Raw genomic sequence first — 5775 nt, forward strand, 5'->3', positions numbered from 1 at the left:
CAGCTGCACCACACCCGGCCGGCATGCCACGCACCTGTGTCCCACGCAGATGTCTGCCGTTTCAGGACTGCAGCCTGCAGCCGGCTCCCACCCATAAGACGAGGCTGACATCACCCCGGAAGCAGCTGTCCGGTTCTCCTGCCCGAACCTCTGTCCACTGGAAGATGCACGTTCTTGGAGGAGAGCAGAGACCAGCGGTGGGTAAGGACCCTGGCCTGGCTCCCTTGGCCGGCCAAGGCCAAGACCAAGACCAGAAGAGCCAGGTCACGGCCACTGGCTCCGTGTGAGGCGGCCTGACAGGACTGGCAGTGGGCAGCCTGCTCTGAGCAGCGGAGCCCCGTGTGGAGGACGGCCGGGTGGCCGCAGCCGTGACAGGTACAGAACAGCATCTGTAACTGCTGCCAGGGGAGGAGTTTCCAGGGTCCTCCAGGCAGACGGGACACGGGGCCAGGACAATCCCACAGACTGTCTATGGGAAATGCCAGTGAAAGGGAGGTCGTCTCCCATTCCAGGATGCATGGGTCTTGTGAAAGCACATGGCCACAGAAACGCTCACAGACACGCATCCACACTCAACACCGCGACAGGGAGGTCGTCTGTGGACACGTGGACACAGAAATGGCCACAGACACGCATCCACACTCAACACCGTGACAGGGAGGACGGGTCTGACCAACATTTAAATCCTGAGCCCGGGAAAGTGTGCGCCACAGAAATCAGGGGAAACAAGTCTAGAGAGCCACTTAGTCTTGGGAAAAAAAAGTTATAAACTGATTCCTAGGACTATAAACAAAAAAGGAAGAAAATGGACTGAGATGAAATCTCGCAGAAGGAGACAGAGATGGTGAGTTAAAGAAGGAAGACAAGCCAAGGGCTAAATCTGCACCAAGTCGTGAAGTCACGAAGAGCCGAATGTGCACGTAGGTCAATCTGTGATGTGGAAGACGGAGCTCAGGTGGAGGGTTTCACAGAGCACCCGGGGAATGAACAACAGGCAGTAACAAAAACGAGGGAAAGTGGGGTGAGGGCCAGGATTCAGCTCAGCATGAAGCAAGCACGCAGTGAGCCCGGCCCTCGTCCTCACAGGGTTTCCCTGGCAAAGTGTATCTGAACATTATTTTTGCAATTTTTTTTTTTTATATATTTTTTGAGACACGGTCCCGCTCTGTCACCCAGGCTCGGCAGATCGCCCAAGCGCGATCGTGGCTCACTGTGGCCTCTGCCTCCCGGGCTCAAGCAATCCTCATACCTCAGCCTCCTGAGTAGCTAGGACTACAAGCGTGCACCACCACACCTGGCTAATCGTATTTAGTAGAGATGGGGTCTCACCATGTTGCCCAGGCTGGTCTGTAACTCCTGAGCTCAAGCAATCCACTCGCCTTTGCCTCCCAAAGCGCTGGGACTATGGGCACGAGCCACTGTGCCTGCTGAATTGTCTTTAAATTTGTTTATTGTTATGACGCACACAGGATGCACAAAGCAGGCCTGAAATTCTGCTCCCTAGAAAGGGAAGCTTCTACAGTCAGTCCTTGGCTGGCTCCTGGGAATGTGGATTTGGGGGCTATTCCCTGATAACAGGGGCTTCCTGTGCTTAAACTGTGCAAACACGTGGTTCATACCACACCTGCTGTCCTGCTGGGAGCCCGGAATTCGGGTAAGTGCCAGGCAGGGGTGCCTCTGTGGGCAAAGCACAACCCTGGGCACCGCGTCTCTCACAAGCTTCCCGCTGGATGACACATGTGGTCACAGCCTGATGCTGCAGGAACCAAGCCCTTCCTGAGACTCCATGGGGAGCAGCTCTGGAAGCTTCCGCCCGGTTTCCCTGGACCTCCGTCCTCTGCCTTCTCCCTCTACTAATCACGCTCCACGTGCTTTCTCTGTCACAAATCATGGCCGTCCTGTTGGGCATGAGCCCCAGGAGTCCTCCCAGTGAATCGCGGAGTGGGGGTGCTCCTGGGGACCCCAATGCTAGTTATAGACATGGGGTGGAAGGGAGTTATTAAAACTGCTACCCAGGTTTCAAAGACATTTCCATTTTAAAGGCGCTTCTTAGTAAAGGGAAAGATTTCAATAGTGAGGAAATGGAAGAAAATATTCCAGACACCACAGAGAGCACAGCCACATGGCAGAGCCTTCTGTGTCCCACAGAGGAAGCAGAGGCGGGTGGTGGCGAGCACAGCCCAGCGGCTCATACCCCACCCAGGCTCTGCTCTTTCTGACCTTCTTCCCTGGGGCAGTTTCCTCCAGGGACTTGCTGCTTCTCGGCCGGACGGATCCCGGGCACACCGGGGCCCCATCCTGCACTGGCGGCAGCCTCTCCTGTTCTCAGGGCCCCACTGTGAGCACTGGACTCCGTTCTCAAGGCCAGCGTGATGGTAACTGGGTGGATGGTGGCAGCAAATGAACGCTGCCCAGCAGGATTTGCCTTTCCTTGGAGCTCAGCAGGGGGGCTCACAAACTCCCCCAGCTTCCTTTCCCCACCCACGCTGCCCAGAACCTAGTACTTTAGGCAAAGAAGAAAGACTGAGACGCCTCAGAAAGCACGAGCATCCTGCCCGTCGTGGCCTGACACCAGCAGCTCTGTCTGAGCGACCCCAGCACCATGAGGGCATCCAGGACAGGACGGCTGTTTTTCCTTCCTACTGTGAGCACAATTCCCTGATAATACATTAAACCAGTTTCAATTACAATGTCAAGTCCTTCCATTTCAGGTCAAATAATAATGTATTTTTAGATGCCACGTACTTTTTACTCTCAAAATAGAGTAAAGCTTTGAGGCTGGACACAGTAGCTGATGCTTATAATCCATGCACTTTGAGGGGCCAAGATGGGAGGATCACTTGAGCCCAGGAGTTTAAGGCTGCAGGGAGCTCTGATCGCACCACTGCACTCCAGCCTGGGCAACACAGTGAGACCCTGTTTCAAAAAAATAAAAAAACTACAGCATTGAAAGCTCAGTCTTTAGATTTGAATGTTTTAAAAAGTAATATGTTTAGATCTTTCCAATAACTCAAAAAATATGCTTTCATATCTCCAGTAACTCATAACTATATCAGTTTGTCTTCAATTCAAACTAGTTTGTCTTACCCATACATGTCTACATGTCTCTAGGTCTAAAAAGCTATAAAAGAAAAGGATGGAACACCATTTTCTTAGTCAAGAACTTAAGTTGAACAACAGTGTGGGTTAACACAATTGTCTTCCTGGAAACACATCTATAGCAACTGGTACTTTATCCACAAGGTATCACCACAGTCTTGTTCACAAATATAGCAAACAGAAGACTGCAGTGAACACCAAGTAAACCTGTTCAGGATTGACGTGGACACAGCGTGGCACAGACACGGCCGTGCCTGTCTTGCTGTCTTTCATAAGGAATCACACTGCACCCAGTCTGCACAATCAGAAAACAGTTGAGAACTAAACATGGGTTGTTATACAAGCCCATCTAAGCGACACAGGTTGTCAGACGACTGGTAAACCCTAATTCTACGAATGGCTTAAAAACAAATTACCAACACTTGCCATTTTAAGGGGGCTTGACTGGCTGAAACCAAATAACAGAGACATATTTTAAAACAGGAGGCTTAAATCGAAAGTGTTTTGAATTGCCAGTAAGCGCAGGCATGAACACACATTTCCATGCCCCAGTCCCCTGCACACAGACCCACACAGACCAGAAAGAATGCCTTCAGAATTCAGACGAGGTTGAGATTCCAGAGCTGGGGAAGGCACAAAACTTAGGTAAATTCACTTAGATTTACATCCGTAGCTCCCAAATAGCAGGGCTGCATACCTCCTCTTCAGCTGCACACGTCATCCATGGCCCTAGACATGCAACTTACCAAAGAATTTGTCTCAGAAAGTCAGGAGGCAGTCTGTCACTCAACTTGTATTTATTCGTTTTGATCAACTTTATCTCACAACATACTCTGGAGGCCGGGCGCAGTGGCTCAAGCCTGTAATCCCAGCACTTTGGGAGGCCGAAGCGGCCGGATCCTGAGGTCAGGAGATTGAGACCATCCTGGCCAACATGGTGAAGCCCCGTCTCTACTAAAAATACAAAAATGAGCCGGACATGGTGGCGAGCGCCTGTAGTCCCAGCTACTCGGGAGGCTGAGGCAGGAGAATGGCGGGAACCCGGGAGGTGGAGGTTGCAGTGAACCGAGATCCTGCAACTACACTCCAGCCTGGAACAGAGCGAGACTCTGTCTCAACAACAACAACAAAGAATACTTGGAGATGTTTTCCAGTAACATTGTAACAAAAGAGAATCAGTCTGGGTGCAGTGACTCACGCCTGTAATTCCAGCACTTTGGAAGGCCAAGGCAGGAGGACTGTTTGAGCCCAGGAGTTCGAGACCAGCCTGGGGATTATAGGGAGACTTTGCCTCTATAAAAAGTTCAAAAATTAGCTGGGTGTGGTGGCGCACGCCTGTAGTCTCAGGTACTTGAGGGGCTGAGGTGGAAAGATCGCTTGTGCCTGAGAAGTGGAAGTTGTAGTGAGCCGTGGTTATACCACTGCACTCCAGCCTGGGTGACAGAGTGAGACTGTCTCAAAAGAAAGGAAGAAAGGAACAGAGGGAGGGAGGGAGGGAGGAATACTGATGTACAAACCTTAGTGAGGAAAACAGGTAAAATGGGTGACTCAAAATTCGCTTTACTATCTCTGGCCCTTCACTCCTGAAAATGTACAGGCATGTGCCTCACTGGTGTTTTACTTTGAAGCAGGACAAGCTATGAGGAAGCAGTGGCTCCACAAGCTTCCTGCCTCTCACATCTTCCTCTCTTCCCAGGAAGGGGCAAATCCCAGAGAGGAGACCCTTCCGGTCCTGAGGAAGGCTGTGGCCCAGGCTGTCCCCACAGGAGGCTGAGCCCTGGGCGTGCCCACCCAGGTATCAGTGCCAGGATCATCTTCGTCTCAACGCAGTTCTCCAGGAGCTCAACTCCAGGCTTCCAGGCCAAATTCCCAAACCAAGATGCAAGATCGAGCTGCTCGGTTAACATTTTCACTTCCACTGCCCAACAAATCAGCCTTTTGCCTTGAAATCATAACAAGTGGGTTAATTCGGTGGCCCTCTGCTCTGGCACCAGAGAAGCCTGGATGGGGTTTCATAAGCAATATCAGTGTTGGTGTCAACCTTGGGTTTTGTCATCAATTTCATGTATGTCTGAAGGCACATGTATCTTGTCTCACACTGGAAAGACTTTAAGGTAACCTACAAATACATGGGTGGGAAAATAGGTGGATAGAAAAAGAGAGTGGGGAGCGTCTACAATGAGGAGGACCTGTGGGTACACACAGAAACCATGCCCTGGGACGGATGGACGGACAGGTGAACTGATGGACAGAGAGATGAATAGACGTGGAGATTTAACACATGACCTTACATTTGTTGCATTTCCTAAAAGCTAAGGCAAACGCATGACCAGCTGTGTGACTCGGGAATTCCAGGGGAGGGGGTGGGGGCTGTGGCAGGTGCCACCAAGACTCCAACAACATTCTCATTCCAGCGATGGGTTTCACAGATGTTCCCTGATCCCAAGGGAGGGCAAGGCCACAGCACCAAAGCACCATCAACGAAGATGCAGAGGACGTCTTCAAGACAGGGCTCTCTCTCAATTTAGGAAGAGATTTCAGAGTATCCCAATGGGAGGCTTTGCCCGAACAATCCTCCTATAGGAACCTGACATAGACCCTCTCACGGGAGCCTGTGGCAGTGTCCCCCGTGTCGATAGTTACACGCAAAGTTACAGGATGGCGGGGCAGGGCGGG

The 5775-nt window shown here is 51.4% G+C and overlaps 1 protein-coding gene across 1 annotated transcript in view; it reads right to left on the minus strand.

Annotated features, from left to right (window-relative positions):
- LOC105530877 (putative uncharacterized protein encoded by ERICH1-AS1) overlaps positions 1 to 5775 on the minus strand; it is a 313335-nt gene that overhangs the window by 207148 nt on the left and 100412 nt on the right. The gene's annotated exons all lie outside the window — the stretch shown is intronic.

Source organism: Mandrillus leucophaeus, unplaced genomic scaffold, assembly GCF_000951045.1.
Source record: "Mandrillus leucophaeus isolate KB7577 unplaced genomic scaffold, Mleu.le_1.0 Scaffold85, whole genome shotgun sequence".
NCBI classification, from domain to species: Eukaryota; Metazoa; Chordata; class Mammalia; order Primates; family Cercopithecidae; genus Mandrillus; species Mandrillus leucophaeus.